A 17,944-nucleotide genomic window follows, 5' to 3' on the forward strand; every position below is an offset into this window, starting at 1 on the left:
GCAAATTACCCAAAAACTGACGAACATATATAAGGGTGTTATATCTAAATCAGAACCGATTTCGAGCAAACTTCTCAGATATTGTGGTATTCGTCGAGGAAGGCGTTGTGCAAAATGCGCTTGCAGTGGTTCTTGGAGTGAACATCGGGCGATATACATATATCAGAGCTATATCTAAATCTGGACTGATTTCAATAAAACTCACCAGTAATGTCGAGAGTCATAAGAAAATCCATCCTGCCAAATAACAAGACATTTGGTTTAAAAATGAGCACTTTATTGCAATATTTCTCAAAATTGGACGAACATATATATTGGCTATTGGCTATATCTAAATCTAAACCGACTTCGAGCAAACTTCTCAGATATTGTGGTAGTTGTCGAGAAAGCCGTTTTGCAAAATTTTGGCAAGATTGATCAATAAAAGCGTTTGCTGTGACTACAGAAGTTAAAATCGGGCGATATATATATCTTATATATAACAAGTAAGAGCGTGCTAAGTTCGGCCGGGCCGAATCTTATATACCCTCCACCATTGATCGCATTTGTCGAGTTCTATGCGCGGTATCTCTTTTTAGACAAACATAGAATATTGAATAAGAACTGTTATCCTATTGGAGCTATATCAAGTTATAGTCCGATTCGGACCATAATTGAATGCTGATTGACATTGTAGAAGTCATTGTGTAATATTTCAGTTCATTCGTATAAGAATTGCGCCTTGTAAGGGCTCAAGAAGCAAAATCGGGAGATAGGTTTATATGGGAGTTGTATCAAGCTATTGATCGATTCAGACCATACTAGACACGTATGTTAAAGGCCATGAGAGAAGGCCTTGTACAAAATTTCAGCCAAATCGGGTGACAATAGCGCCCTCTAGAGGTTCGAGAAGTCAAGATCCCAGATCGGTTTATATGGCAGCTATATCAGGTTCTATATCGATTTACGCCATACTTAGCCCAATTATTGGAAGTCATAACAAAACACCTCATGCAAAATTTCAGCCAAATCGGATGAGAATTGCGCCATCACTTGGCTCAAGAAGTCAAGATCCAAGATCGGTTTATATGACAGTCAAGACCCGAGATGGGTTTATATGACAGCTATACCAGATTATGAACCGGTTTGAACCATACTTGGCACAGTTGTTGGATATAATAACAAAACACGTCGTGCAAAATTTCATTCAAATAGGATAAGATTTGCGCCTTCTAGAGGTTCATGAAGTCATGACCCAAGATCGGTTTATATGACAGCTATATCAGGTTATGGACCGATTTAAACCATACTTTGCACAATTGTTGGATATCATACCAAAACACGTCGTGCAAAATTTCATTCTAATCGGATAAGAATTGCGCACTCTAGAGGCTCAAGAAATCAAGACCCAAGATCGGTTTATATGGCAGCTATATCAGGTTATGGGCCGATTTGAACCATACTTGGCACAATTGTTGGATATCATAACAAAACACGTCGTGCAAAATTTTATTCAAATCGGATAAGAATTGCGCACTCTAGAGGCTCAAGAAATCAAGACCCAAGATCGGTTATGTGGCAGCTACATCAGGTTATGGACCGATTTAAACCATACTTGGCACAATTGTTGGATATCATAGCAAAATACGTCGTGCAAAATTTCATTCCAATCGAATAAGATTTGCGCCTTCTAGAGGTTCAAGAAGTCAAGACCCAAGATCGGTTTATATGGCAGCTATATCAAAACATGGACCGATATGGTCCATTTACAATACCAACCGACCTACACTAATAAGAAGTATTTGTGCAAAATTTCAAGCGGCTAGCTTTACTCCTTCGGAAAATAGCGTGCTTTCGACAGACAGACGGACGGACGGACATGGCTAGATCGACATAAAATTTCACGACGATCAAGAATATATATACTTTATGGGGTCTCAGACGAATATTTCGAGTAGCTACAAACAGAATGACGAAATTAGTATACCCCCCATCCTATGGTGGAGGGTATAAAAATCAATTTGTGTTTGTTTGTTTGTATGTTTGCGTGTTCCTTATAGACTCAAAACCGCTGAACCGATTTTCTTGAAATTTTCACAGATGGTGCATAATGATTACGTGGTGAAAATAGGGTACCAAATTTTTTGATATCTGAAGGGGGAGCGGACCCTCCCCCTTACCCTAATTTCAGAAACGCCAGATCTCGCAGATGGGTGGTGCGATTTAAGCGAAATTTTGTGTGCTCTCATACAGTACCCTAAAAATAAAAATTTGCTATCCAATTTTCGGATGGGGTACCTAGGGGGACCGCCCCACCCTAAAACCTACCAAACATATATTTAGACCAATCACAGCAATATGGGACTCAAATGAAAGGTATTTAGGATAAGAAAACGTATCTGATATCCAATTGTAGGACCGAATGTCAGGGGAACCACCCCAACCCCCAAAACACCCCTATATCGGATATATTTACCGACCATGGCAATATGGAACTCAAATGATAGGCATTTGCGAGTAGAATACGAATCTAATATCCAAATGTGGGACCACGTTTCTGGGGGTGCACCACTTTCCCAAAACACCCCCCAAACAGGACTTATATATTGACCATGGGAATATGGGGCTTACATAAAAGGTATTTGAGTGTAGAATCTGACATCCAAATATGGACCAAGTGTTTGGGGGGCCGACTCTCCCCATCATCCCCAACATCCTCCAAAGGGGACAAATTTACGGCCACAGCAATATGGGGCTCAAATGAAAGGTCTTTGGGAGTAAAGCACCAATCTGATATCAATATTCGGAAAAAGTGTCCAAGGGGTCCATTGTCCACCCCACCCCCATAACACCAACCAAATAGGAAGTATTTGCTGACTATTGCAATATGAGGCTCAAATAAGGGGGTTTTTTTTAGAGACGAACACGAATCCGATATATATTTTCAAGGCAAACTCACTGAGTGGGCGCCCATCCCCCAAGCCGGCCATGTTTGCCGACCATGGCAATATGGGGCTCAAATTAAAGGTATTTGGGAGTAGACCACGTATCTAATATTAACATTAGGGACCAACTGTCTAGGGGACGTCCTGCCACCATAACAACCACCAAATAGGACGTATTTGCTCATCAAGACAATTTGGGTCTTAAAGAGAGTGGTACTAAACATTTATAGTTTTTAGGGCCAATACCCCAAACCGGACATATTTTCCGACTTTTGCAATGAGGAATTTAAATAAGATTAGAAAACGAATTTGATATACAATATTGAGAGCAATGGCAAGGTGGGGTTCAAATAAATGATATATAGATATATGAAAATAGAGCACGTTGCTGATATATTTTCCGGGCATAGTGTTTGGGAGACCACCCCAATCCGCTAAATCGGGCTTATTTACCGACCATGTCAATGTGGAGCTTAATGAAAGGTATTGGGGGGCAGAGTAAGAATTGATACCCACTTTCGGGACCTATACGAATTTGATATCCAAATATAGGACCATGTATTTAGGGCATCACCCCTTCCCCAAAACACCCCCCAAAGGGTAAATATTTTTCGACCATGCCAACATGGCTCAAATGAAAGGTATTTGAGATTTGAAAACGAATTTGATAACCTACAATATTTTGGAGCCATGTATTTGTTTCGTGTAAACTCCCCTTAAACCAATGGCAATATGGGGTTTAAATAAATGGTATTTGAGAGAAGAGCACGATGCTGATATTTTTCAGGGCCAAGGGTCTGGGGGACCACCTCACCCCCGAAAACACCCCTAAATCAGATATCATGAGAATATCGGGCTGAAATAAAGTATTTTAAGAATGGAGTTACATCCAAACTTAAATTCGTAGACCAATAAAGATCATATGGGAGTCCGATGGGCTCCGCTGTGCGGAGCGGGCCCGGGTCAGCAAGTATCTTAAAAAATTTAAGTTTTTTTTTAATTTGAGGGAAAATTATTTCTCAAGAAAGTTTGTTGTTAAAAAAAAAATTGTCAAAAATCTCATAAAACAAATTTTAATTTTGTCTTTGGAAAAAATTTCAAAACTATCAAAAATTCCTTTGGAATTTTTTTTTTTTTTTTGATATTTTGTGTTTAGAAAAATATATAAGAGGGGCCCGGGCCTGAGCTAGATTTTGTCTCTAGAGAATATTTTGGGGAAATTTTTCCTTTGGAACATATTTTATTTAAATTTCGCCACGAAAAAATTATTTTGGGGGTGGGGGCGCCCGCCCCTGGCTACGTCCCTGGCCCCCACAACGACCGATCTTCTGATTAAAGATCTAAAGCCTATTAAATCTGAATTTATTACCTAATTAGGCTGAAATTTAGACAATAATTTGAGTTTGATCCCCGATATCCGTGCCGAATATGGTCTAAATCGGTAAAATTTCCTTGCCGAATATGGTCTAAATCGGTAAAATTTCCTTGCCGAATATGGTCTCAATCGGTAAAATTTCCTTGCCGAATATGATCTAAATCGGTATTTGTCTTAATGTAGCCTCTATATATTGATCTCCCGATTTAAGATCTCAGGTCCATAAAACCCGCATTTATTGCAGAAATTAAACACAACAAGTAAAAGCGTGCTAAGTTCGGCCGGGCCGAATCTTATATACCCTCCACCATGCATCGCTTTTATCGAGCTCTTGCCACGGTAACTCTTTTTAGGCAAACAAAGTATAAAAGAAAATAATTGCTATGTTATTGGAACAATATCAAGTTATAGTTCATATCGGACCATAATTGAACTGAATATTGGAGACAATAGTAGAAATCATTGTGTAAAATTTCAGCCAAATCGGATAATACTTGCGCCCTTTGGAGGCTCAAGAAGTCAAGATCCCATATCGGTTTGTATGGCAGCTATATCAGGTTACGAACCGACTTGAAATATTTTTAGCACAGTTGTTGAAAGTCATAACAAAACACCTCATGCAAAATTTCAGCCAAATAGGATAATGATTGAGTCCTCTAGTGGCTCAAGAAGTCAAGACCCCAGATAGGTTTATATGACAGCTACATCAGGTTATGAACCGATTTCAACCATACTCAGCACAGTTGTTGGAAACCATAATAAAACACGTCATGCAAAATTTCAGTCAAATCGGATAAGAATTCTGCCCTTTAGCGGCTCAAGAAATCAAGATCCCAGTTCGGTTTATATGGCAGTTATATCAAAACGTGGACCGAAATATCCCATTTACAATCCCAACCAAGCTACACTAATAAAAAGTATTTGTGTAAAATTTCAAGCGTCTAGCTTTACTTCTTCGAAAGTTAGCGTGCTTTCGACGGACAGACGGACGGACATGGGTAGATCGACGTAAAATTTCACGACGATCAAGAATATATACACTTTGTGGGGTCTTAGACGAATATTTCGAGGAGTTACAAACAGAATGAAGAAATTAGTATACCCCCATCCTATGGTGTAGGGTATAAAAAGCCACCATCGGAACATTTTTGGCATAGCACCCATAAAGTTCGATCTCACGATTGAAGACCTTTCACCCATTAATAGGAAATTTTTACCTGATTTAGCTGAAATTAAGACCATTGCTCTATGTTATAAATATCCTCCCCGAGTATGTTAAAAATTGCTTATCCCTCAAATATATTTGCTTACTAATGTGATCTCCCTTAATCATCATCCTTTTCGAACTGTCCCAGAACCTGTCCTACGGTGTTAGAAGGGTGGCAATTCGTCACCCCGAGCGACAAATCCTTATAAAACTAATAGGATTTTCCATACAAGGGGACGAGAACTGGGACCGGTCCCTATCACCAGAGGACCTATCCCGTGACAGGTTTGGGACCTAACCCATTTTCCGTAGCGTAGCTACTCCAATGTTGATCATAGAGAATTTTCCTCAATGAGACCTAAAGTTTAATTAAAAACGTAATAAAATCACAAAATACAAATTTTGCCCATGAACATTCCACTAAAGAAGACGGGCAAACTTCTCACATATCAATGAGTGCAGTGCGATGCAAGTTTTAAAGCCGAGTCCGAACGGCGTGCCGCAGTGCGACACCTCTTTGAAGAGAAGTTTTACATGGCATCGTACCTCACAAATGTGGCCAGAATTAGGAGGGGAAAACCACCGCTGAACATTTTTTCTGATGGTCTCGCCTGGATTCGAACCCAGGCGTTCAGCGTCATAGGAGGACATGCTAACCTCTGCGCTACGGTGGCCTCAACTTTCTACAAAATCAACCACTGTGCCCCCCACCGCTGTAGCCATGAAACCAAACCGAAGGAGGCTCGCTCAGTGTTGTATTATAAATAGACTTTACATATGCGCTCACGCACACACACACACACACTCACAAAAACTGAAATATTAACACGCTATGCCATTCATGTAACAGAATTCTGATTCTCGATCATTGTCGTTGTTGTTGCTCTGGTTGTAGACCAGTTTTTTTCTCGTTTTGTTATTGTTTTTGTCTCACAATTTATTCGTTTAATATTTACACTCATTCCCAAGTTACCGAACAGTTACGAATTGAAACAAGTTTAATTATGTTTTTTTGTGCATTTTGAAAATCCGAACAAAACAATGCACAAAGAATAGTAAAAGTTTAGATGAAAATAAAAACGAAACCTGTATCTGCCACATATTTCCCATGAAAAAGAATTTACAAAAAAAATGTATGTATGAATGTACATACGTAGGGTAAGAGCTCCCAAGTTCGGCATGAACCAATAATCACCACTTTTGATTTTCAAACTCAAATAACTAAGAATATGTAAAACTTTCTATTAAAAAACAAGTAAGAAGGTGTTAAGTTCGGCCGGGCCGAACTTTGGATACCCACCACCTCGGGTATATATGTGAACCACATTTCGTCAAAATCCAGGGAAAAATGCATACCTTATGCCCCATAGCAGCTCTATAGATATCATCCGATTTAGACCAAATGCTTATAAGTACAAGTCATTGTTCAACCGAGAGATCGGTCTATATGGCAGCTATATCCAAGTCTGGACCGATCTGAGCCAAATTGAAGACAAATATCGAAGTGCCCAACACAAGTCATTGTCCCAAATTTCGGCGACATCGGACAAAACCTTTAATCGAGAGATCGGTCTATATGGCAGCTATATCCAAATCTGAACCGATCAGGGCCAAATAGAAGAAAGATGTCGAAGGGTCTAAGGCTAATCACTGTCCCAAATTTCAGCAAAATCGGATAATAAATGTGGCTTTTATGGGCCTAAGACCATAAATCGGAGGATCGGTCTATATTTCAGCTATATCCAAATTCGGACCGATCTGGGCCAAATTGACGAAGGATGTCGAAGGGCTCAACGCAACTCACTGTCCCAAATTTCAGCAAAATCGGATAATAAATGTGGCTTTTATGGGCCTAAGACCCTAAATCTGTGGATCGGTCTATATGGCAGCTATATCCAAATTTGGACCGATCTGGGCCAAATTGACGAAGGATGTCGAAGGGCTAAACGCAACTCACTGTCCCAAATTTCAGCAAAATCGGATAATAAATGTGGCTTTTATGGGCCTAAGACCATAAATCGGAGGATCGGTCTATATGGCAGCTATATACAAATCTGGACCGATCTGGGCCAAATTGACGAAGAATGTTGAAGGGCCTAACACAACTCTCTGTGCCAAATTTCATCCAAATCGGATATAAAATGTGGCTTTTATGGGCCTAAGACCCTAAGTCTGAGGATCGGTCTATATGGCAGCTATATCCAAATTCGGACCGATCTGAGCCAAATTGACGAAGGATGTCGAAGGGCCCAACGCAACTCACTGTCCCAAATTTCAGCAAAATCGGATAATAAATGTGGCTTTTATGGGCCTAAGACCCTAAATCGGCGGATCGGTCTATATGGGGGCTATATCAAGATATAGTCCGATATAGCCCATCTTCGAACTTAACCTGCTTATGCACAAAAAAAGAATCTGTGCAAAATTTCAGCTCAATATCTCAATTTTTAAACACTGTAGCGTGATTTCAACAGACAGACGGACGGACATGTCTAGATCGTCTTAGCTTTTTACGCTGATCAAGAATATATATATATACTTTATAGGTTCGGAAATGGATATTTCGATGTGTTGCAAACGGAATGACAAAATGAATATACCCCCATCCTTCGGTGGTGGGTATAAAAATGGTCAATAAACATCAATAACATGCTCGGCTCTACTTGTAAAAAAAAAAAAACATTTGAGCTGAGATTACAGATTACGACAGAAATTCGCCTTTAGTGAGAGGGTGCCCATCTTAAGAAAAAAATTAGTGGAAGTATCGACATTATATGAAGGCCACCGTAGTGCAGAGATTAGCATGTCCGCCTATGACGCTGAACGCTTGGGTTCGAATACCATCAGAAAAAATTGTCAGCTGTGATTTTCCCCTCCTAATGCTGGCAACATTTGTGAGGTACTATGCCATGTAAAACTTCTCTCCAAAACTTCATTGAGCTTAAACTTGAGGCTTGTAAGAGCTCAAGAAGTCAAATTCGGTACATTGGTTTAGATGGGAGCTATATTAGGTTATAGTCCGATATGGACCTTACTTGACATAGTTTTTAGAACACTACATGCAAACTTTAAGCCAAGTCGGACAAAAATTGCGGCTTCAAGTGGCTCAAGAAATCAAATTGGGAGATCGGTTGCTATGGGAGCTATATCTAAATTTGAACCGATCTAACCCGTTAGCAATCCCCAATGACCTAAATCAATATTAAGTATCTGTGCAAAATTTCAAACGGTTAGCTTTGCGCGTTCAACCAACGGACGGACGGACAGACGTACATAGCTAGATCATAGCTCAGAACATGGATACGATCAAGAATATATATACTTTATGGGGTCTTCGCCGCATATTTCGAGGTGTTACAAACGGAATGACTAGATTAGTATACCCCCCTCCTATAGTGGTGGGTATAAAAAGGTTATGTAAAGTATACGCACTTATAGAAAAAAATTTGCTGAAAATAGCAAACATTGTCTGCTGAATATTAGTACTTAATGTTGCTGCCATTGTTGCAGTAGTTACTATTTGCTATTACAGCAGTAGTACTGCAATTTCAGAGTAGCAGGCATACTGCTAAAAAGTCTGTTGTTTGCTGAAAATGACTGCTGCTTAATTATGAGAGGGGTTGTTAGAAGAAAAATACAGAACACATATGTAAATGTGTGTCACAGTGGTGGTTTATAATCACCACTGAGTGTACACTTTGCATAATATTTTTATACCCACCACCGTAGGATAGAAGGGTATACTCATTCAGTCATTACGTTTGCAACACATCGAATATCAATTTCCGACCCTACAAAGAATATATTTTTTTCGGATCATCGTAAAATTCTAAAACGATTTAACGATGTTCGTTTGACTGTCCGTCCGTCTATTGTAATCACAATGAAGGCTGTAGCCTTCCAAAATTTAGATATTAAGCTGAAATTTGGCACAGACACGTCTTTTTGAGACACGCCATATTTGGATATAGTTGCTATATAGACCGATCTGCCGATAAAGGTTCTAATGCCCATAAATGCTTTATTTGTTATACGGTTTCGCTGAAATTTGAAACAGTGAGTAGCTTACATCTGACCCAAAAATGGTTCAGATCAGACTATATTTAGATATAGCTGCCATATATACCGAATTACCGAGAAAGGATCTGAAGCCCATAAAATCGTTTATTTATTACCCGATTTCGCTAAAATTTGAAACAGTGAATTGTTTTAAGCCTCTCGATATCTGACCTAAATATGGTCCAGATCGGATTATATTTAGATATAGCTGTCATATAGACCGATCTGCAGATAAAGGGTCTGAAGCCCATAAAAGCTTTATTTTTTAATCGATTTCGCTGAAATTTAAAACGGTGCGCAGTTTTAGGCTTCCCAACATAGGACCCAAATATGGTTAAGATCGGACTATATTTAAATATAGCCGTCATATAGACCGATCTGCCGATTAAGGGTCTGAAGCTCATAAAAGCTTTTGTTTTATCCGATTTCGATGAAATTTGAAATAGTGAGATGTTTTGAGCCTCCCGATATGCAAGCTTAATATGATTGAGGTCAGACTATATTTAGATATAGCTGCCATATAGACCGATCTGCCGATAAAGGGTTTGAAGTCCATAAAAACTTTATTTTTTATCCGATTTCGATGAAATTTGAAACAGTGGGTAGTTTTATGTCTCCCGACATCCGTCCCAAATATGGTTCGAATCGGACTGTATTTGGATATAGCTGTCATATAGACCGATATGCCGATTAAGGGTCTGAAGCTCATAAAAGCTTTATTTATTACCCGATTTTGTTGAAATTTGAAATGCAAAATTCAACAGACTTATATTTAGTAGACCACTCAATGTCCGTGCCGTATTTTGGTGCATAAGTTGTCCAATTTTCCCCGAATTGCGACGAAAAGGTGTTTACATATATGCCCGTGGTGGTGGCCGAACTTTGGATACGTTCGGCCCGGCCGAACTTAAGCACATTAGTAGAGCAATAACAAAAAATGCGAGAGGGTTCAGCCACAGTTCTAAATGTATACCAATGGATGAATCAGATAGCTTCTTTCAGTAATATTCCACAAATTAAAATCATCTCTTCCAACAAAGTTTCTAAAAAAATGCCTAAATTGATCAAAACAGATAACAGGCAAACATAATACAAGTAAAAGCGTGCTAAGTTCGGCCGGGCCGAATCTTGGGAATCCAGGTGGTGGATTCTGCTAAAATATGGGAGCCATATCTGGCTATAGATCGCCAGGGACCGTGCTTAACATAGTTGTTGAGAGTCAAAGCAGAACACTATATGCAAAATTTCAACCAAATCGGATAAAAATCACGGCTTGTTAGGGCTCAAGAAATCAAATCGGGATATCGGTTTATATGGGAGCTATATCCAAATCTGAGCTGATATGGCACATTTGAAATCCCCAACGACCTACATCAATACGTAGTATCAGTGCAAAATTTTAAGCGGCTAGCTTTACGCGGTCAACCGACATACTGACGGACGGACATGGCTAGTTCGATCTAGATCAATATTTCCTATCCTATGGTGGTGGGTATAAAAAAGCATAACATTTTTTTTTATACCCACCACCGACGGATGGGGGTATATTCATTTTGTCATTCCGTTTGCAACACATCAAAATATCCATTTCCGACCCTATAAAGTATATATATGCTTGATCAGCGTAAAAATCTAAGACGATCTAGACATGTCCATCCGTCTGTCTGTTGAAATCACGCTACAGTCTTCAAAAATAGGCATATTGAGCTGAAATTTTCCACAGGTTCTTTTTTTGTCCATAAGCAGGTTAAGTTCGAAGATGGGCATTATCGGACTATATCTAGATATAGCCCCCATATAGACCGATCCGCCGATTTAGGGTCTTAGGCCATTAAAGGCCACATTTATTATCCGATTTTGCTGAAATTTGGGACAGTGAGTTATGTTAGGGCCTTCGACATCCTCCGTCAATTTGGCCCAGATCGGTCCAGAGTTGGATATAGCTGCCATATAGACCGATCCTCCGATTTAGGGTCTTAGGCCCATAAAAGCCACATTTATTATCGGAATTTGCTGAAATTCGGGACAGTGTGTTGTGTTAGGCCCTTCGACATCCTCCTCCAATTTGCCCCAGATCGGTTTAGATTTGGATATAGCTGCTATATAGACCGATCCTCCGATTTAGGGTCATAGGCCCATAAAAGCTACATTTATTACCCGATTTTGAGAAAATTTGGGACAGTGAGTTGTATTAGGCCCTTCAACATCCTCCGTCAATTTGGCTCAGATCGTCCGATCGATCGGTTTTACGTTTTGGGGCCATAAAAAGCGCATTTATTGTCCGACGTTGCCGAAATTGGGGAAAAAGGGTTAAGTTAAGCAGACAAAAACTGCTGTGTTAGCAAAAATGTTGGCCGTTTTGAATAAAAAATTTGGTTGAGTGTATCAATATTTTTGATCGTCTTGACAATCTGAGTCGTTCAGGATAACCATGTCCGTACGTCTGTAGAAATCACAATAGCGGTCAAAAGAATAAAGACATTTGCTTGAAATTTGGCACAGATTTGGATATAGCTCCCATATTTCACGTCGGGAGCACATGGAAGCCGCAATTTTTTATAACATCCAGCAATTGTGCCAAGTACGGTCCAAATAGGTGATTTATCTGTTATAGCTTCCATATATTGCCTGAGTTTGGCGTTGGAATTTGGTACGTAGAGTAAAACTATGCCCTTCAACTAAATTTATGTTGTGCCTATTTTTAGCTGAATCCATGGTGTTGAGTTGAGTCAAGATTCAGCCAGTCCAAACTTAGCACGTTTTTACTTGTTACTAGTTTAATTTGAATTCTAAATTCAATATGGAGGAAATCTGCATGCTATTGGGTTGCCCAAAAAGTAATTGCGGATTTTTCATATAGTCGGCGTTGACAAATTTTTTCACAGCTTGTGACTCTGTAATTGCATTCTTTCTTCTGTCAGTTATCAGCTGTTACTTTTAGCTTGCTTTAGAAAAAAAGTGTAAAAAAAGTATATTTGATTAAAGTTCATTCTAAGTTTTATTAAAAATGCATTTACTTTCTTTTAAAAAATCCGCAATTACTTTTTGGGCAACCCAATAGTATACAACTTCTGCTGTCACCATCAAAAAAAAAAAAAAAAATCTTCTAATAAATCAACAATCTTGAGATTCGTCGAAAATTCCCATTTTATTCTATACCATTATTCATTTTATCACAATTCTCGGGTACCCACTGTAATATAGTGATTTGAATTTGTTGTTTTTTTTTATTTTATTTTAGAGAATGTCCACACATGTTGTTTCCTTTGCTTTTCTTGTTTAGTTTTCTGGCTTTGAATTGTAGTTTTGTTGTTGCATTAACTTTTGTTTAAATTAGTTTTCAAAACGTTTTAACTATCAAAAGCAATTAAAATGTGTTTACAGTTTTTTTTTGAAGACCAATTGATGTTTTCTTTCCTTTGCTCGTTTTTTTTTTCTTGCTTAACATTTGACGTATTTTTGTAATATTTTGAGCCATTTAATAATTGAAGACCGCTACTGAACAAAAACTGGGTTACAACAATGAGTTGAAGAAAAAAAACTTGTTTCGGCTGTCAGAGTAACCCCCACAAGCAGCCAACAGCAGCAATAGCTGCAACAACAGCATGTTGGAAAACAACAGCAATGACACCTTATTATTGCATAATTATTTCTATTAGTAAAGGCGGGTTTTTTTTTTTTTTTGAATAGCAGAAACGCAAAAACAGTAGCAGCAGCAATGCCCAGCACATTTTTTAAGTCCACTTTTTGCTTACAATTCAACATATTTTCCTTTTGTGGCAACTAATATGGCAATTTTTTTCTTTAGTTTTCTTAAAAAATAGATAAACTCACACCTTTTACTTTTAATCAAACGTGGACGCTTTGTTAATCGTTTGGTTAAACCATAGTCCGTTTCGTTTATATATTTTTCTCTTTTTTTTTAATTTTTGTTTTTGTTTTCTTGTGCTCTACCGAGTTCGATTTTATTCATACGTTTTGTGCTGTGGCTTAGACACCGTTCGTAGTTAACCACCGTTCGTCGTTCAATACCGTCGTTCAACTAAGACTGGGAACAGTTTGGTGCTGGGGTTTTTTATAAATTCCTACCAACAATGAGTGGCTTTGTCAAAATTAAAAACCAAAAACACAAACAAACATCTCTGATCAAATTCCCCCCAGCTCCCACTCCCATGGTATATTCCCCACACTTTAAACCAACAGAGAGCATAAATATTCACCTTACATATCATAACGTGGGAGCGGAGAATGACTATAAACATTTCGGACTCTCTATAAGTTGTCTACACCCGCTCACCAAGTTTACACCCATAACATGGTTGGTTTTGAGGCAGAGCAACAATGTTTAACTACCAAATTTAAGAATGACAAACAATGTTGTGTGTAGAAATGAGATGATGCTCAAACAATGTCGGTTCACGGGGACTTTTGTTAATGGCTACATTGAGCAACATTGAGATGCATGTACATATGTATATGGCTTTTAAATAAAATCGATTTACCAAAAACAGGTGCTGTAACTGCAGTTAGATCGAATTTTAACTGCCCTCTAACTTGAATTGGCTTACACAAATAAGAACTGAAGCCAAGTTTCTTTACACTCAGTCTTGGGGTACATGCACATGTTGTCAAAAACATAGATTCGAAAATTTAGAAAAAAAAAAAACAAGTAAAAGCGGGCTAAGTTTCAACAACTATGTCAAGTACGGTCCAAATCGGTCTATAACCTGATGTAGCTTCCATATAATCCGATCTCGGGATTTGACTCTTTGAGCCCTCACAAGCCGCAATTTTTGACCGATTTGAATGAAATATTGCACCTGGTATTCTTTTATGACTTGCAACAATTGTGCCAGGGACGGTCGAAATCGGTCAAGAACATGATATAGCTCCCATATAAACCGATCTCCCCAGTTTACTTCATGAGCCCTTACAAGCCGCGATTGTTATTCGATTTGACTAAAATTTTGCTTATAGTATTCTGTTATGACTGTGCCAAGTTCAGTCCAAATCGGTCTATAGCCTGATATAGCTTCCATATAAACCGATCCCGGGATTCGAATCCTTGAGCCCATACAAGCCCCAATTTTTGTCCGATTTGATTGAAATTTTGCTCCTGGTATTCTCTTATGACTACGAACAACTGTGCCAAGTATGGTCGAAATCGGTCAAGAACATGATATAGCTCCCATATAAACCGATCTCCCGAATTGATTTCAAGAGCCCTTACAAGCCACGATTTTTATCCGTTTTGACTGAAATTTCACATTTAGTATTCTGTTGTGACTCTCAAAAACTGCGCCAAGTTTGATTCAATTCGGTCATTAACTATATTTTAGCGGAACCCATGGTGGTGGGTGCCCAAAAATATGCCCTGCCCAATTCAGCATATTTAACATTAAACATCGAGCTTGAATTTACAAACAGCAAAATTGAGTCTTCTACAACAAGCAAAAAGGCGTTAAGTTCGGCCGGGCCGAACTTTGGAAACCCACCACCTCGGGTATATATGTAAACCATCTTTCATCAAAATTCGGTGAAAAATTCATACCTTATGTCCCATATCAGTTATATTAAAATATGTTCCGATTTTGACCATATACTAATAAGTACACTAGCTATATCTAAAAATAAACCGATCTGAACTATATACGACACGGATGTCGAAAAGCCTAACATAAGTTACTGTGCCAAATGTCAGTGATATCGGATTATAAATGCGAATTTTATGAGGCCAAGACTTTAAATCGACATATCGGTCTACATGGCAGCTATATCCAAATCTGGACCGATTTGGGCCAAGTTGCATAAAAATGTCGAAGAGGCTAACACAACTCACTGTGCCAAATTTCAACGACATCGGACAATAAATGCGCCTTTTATGGTCCCAAAACCTAAAACCTAGATATCGGTCTATATGGCAGCTATATCCAAATCTGGACCGATCTGAGCCAAATTGGCAAAGGATGTCGATGGGCCTTACACAATTCACTGTCCCAAATTTTATCAAAATCGGATAATAAATGTAGCTTTTGTGGGCCTAAGACCCTAAACCAGAGGATCGGTCTATATGGCAGCTATATCCAAATTTGGACCTATCTGGACCAAATTGACGAGGTATGTCGAAGGGCTCAACGCAACTCACTGTCCCAAATTTCAGCAAAATCGGATAAAAAATGTGGCTTTTATGGGCCTAAGACCATAAATCGGAAGATCGGTCTATATGGCAGCTATATCCAAATCTGAACCGATCTGAGCCAAATTGACGAAGGATGTCGAAGGGCTCAACACAACTCACTGTGCCAAATTTCAGCGAAATCGGATAATAAATGCGGCTTTTATGGGCCTTAGACCCTAAATCTGAGGATCGGTCTATATGGCAGCTATATCCAAATCTGAACCGATCAGGGCAAAACTGACGAAGGATGTCGAAGGGGCTAAGACAACTCACTGTCCCAAATTTCAGCAAAATCGGATAATAAATGTGGCTTTTATTGGCCTAAGACCCTAAATCGGCGGATCGGTCTATATGGGGGCTATATCAAGATATAGTCCGATATAGCCCATCTTCGAACTTAACCTGCTTATGGACAAAAAAAGAACCTGTGGAAAATTTCAGCTCAATATCTCTATTTTTAAAGACTGTAGCGTGATTTCAACAGACAGACGGACAGACGGACGGACATGTCTAGATCGTCTTAGATTTTTACGCTGATCAAGAATATATATACTTTATAGGGTCGGAAATGGATATTTCGATGTGTTGCAAACGTAATGACAAAATTAATATAACCCCATTACAACATTCTATTTCTTTTTATACCCTCCACCATAAGATGGGGGGTATACTAATTTCGTCATTCTGATTGTAACTACTCGAAATATTCGTCTGAGACCCCATAAAGTATATATATTCTTGATAGTCGTGAAATTTTACGTCGATCTAGCCATGTCCGTCCGTCTGTCCGTCCGTCTGTCTGTCGAAAGCACGCTAACTTCCGAAGGAGTAAAGCTAGCCGCTTGAAATTTTGCACAAATACTTCTTATTAGTGTAGGTCGGTTGGTATTGTAAATGGGCCATATCGGTCTATGTTTTGATATAGCTGCCATATAAACCGATCTTGGGTCTTGACTTCTTGAGCCTCTAGAGTGCGCAATTCTTATCCGATTGAAATGAAATTTTGCACGTAGTATTTTGTTATGATATCCAACAACTGTGCCAAATATGGTTCAAATCGGTTCATAACCTGATATAGCTGTCATATTAACAGATTTCGGGACTTGACTTCTTGAGCTTCTAGAGGGCGCAATTCCTATCCGATTTGGCTGAAATTTCGCAAGACGTTTTTTATTGTTACTTTCAACAACTATGTCCAAAAAAGTACAAGTCGGTTCATAACCTGACATAGCTGCCATATAAACCGATCTGGGATCTTGACTTCTTCACCCCTAGAGGTCGCAATTATTATCCGATATGCCTGAAATTTTGTACGACGGATACTCTCATGATCATCAACAAACGTGTTTATTATGGTCTGAATCGGTCTATAGCCCGATACAGATCCCATATAAATCGTTCTCTCTATTTTACCTTGTGAGCCCCAATGGGCATAATTCTTATACGAATTGGCTGAAATTTTACACAGGTCTCCAACATATAATTTAATTGTGGTCCGAACCGGACCATATCTTGATATCGTTTTAATAGCAGAGCAACTCTTTTCTTATATCCTTTTTTGCCTAAGAAGAGATGCCGGGAAAAGAACTCGACAAATGCGATCCATGGTGGAGGGTATATAAGATTCGGCCCGGCCGAACTTAGCACGCTTTTACTTGTTCTAATTATTTTTTTTATACCCACCACCGAAGGATGGGGGTATATTCATTTTGTCATTCCGTTTGCAACACATCGAAATATCCATTTCCGACCCTATAAAGTATATATATTCTTGATCAGCGTAAAAATCTAAGACGATCTAGACATGTCCGTCCGTCTGTCCGTCTGTCTGTTGAAACCACGCTACAGTCTTTAAAAATAGAGATATTGAGCTGAAATTTTGCACAGGTTCTTTTTTTGTCCATAAGCAGGTTAAGTTCGAAGATGGGCAATATCAGACTATATCTTCATATAGCCCCCATATAGACCGATCCGCCGATTAAGGGTCTTAGGCCCATAAAAGCCACATTTATTATCCGATTTTGCTGAAATTTGGGACAGTGAGTTGAGTTAGGCCCCTCGACATCCTTCGTCAATTTGGTTCAGATCGGTTCAGATTTGGATATAGCTGCCATATAGACCGATCGTCCGATTTAGGGTCTAAGGCCCATAAAAGCCACATTTATTATCCGATTTTGATGAAACTCGGGACAGTGAGTTGT

General features: G+C 39.0%; 1 protein-coding gene across 4 annotated transcripts in view; it reads right to left on the bottom strand.

Moving 5' to 3' along the window:
- The window catches only part of LOC106094180 (CD151 antigen), a 55,677-nt gene extending 42,071 nt beyond the window's left edge, over positions 1–13,606 (bottom strand). For 2 of the 4 annotated variants that reach the window (XM_059360814.1, XM_059360813.1), the window contains exon 1: positions 13,402–13,606. The gene's annotated coding sequence lies outside the window, so the exon portion shown is untranslated. Of the gene's footprint in view, positions 1–13,399 lie in introns of all 4 variants that reach the window. The other 2 variants (XM_059360815.1, XM_059360812.1) reach the window with 1 other exon arrangement.
- Between the last annotated feature and the right edge of the window lie 4,338 nt (positions 13,607–17,944).

This window comes from Stomoxys calcitrans, chromosome 1, assembly GCF_963082655.1.
Source record: "Stomoxys calcitrans chromosome 1, idStoCalc2.1, whole genome shotgun sequence".
In the NCBI taxonomy this organism is placed as follows: Eukaryota; Metazoa; Arthropoda; class Insecta; order Diptera; family Muscidae; genus Stomoxys; species Stomoxys calcitrans.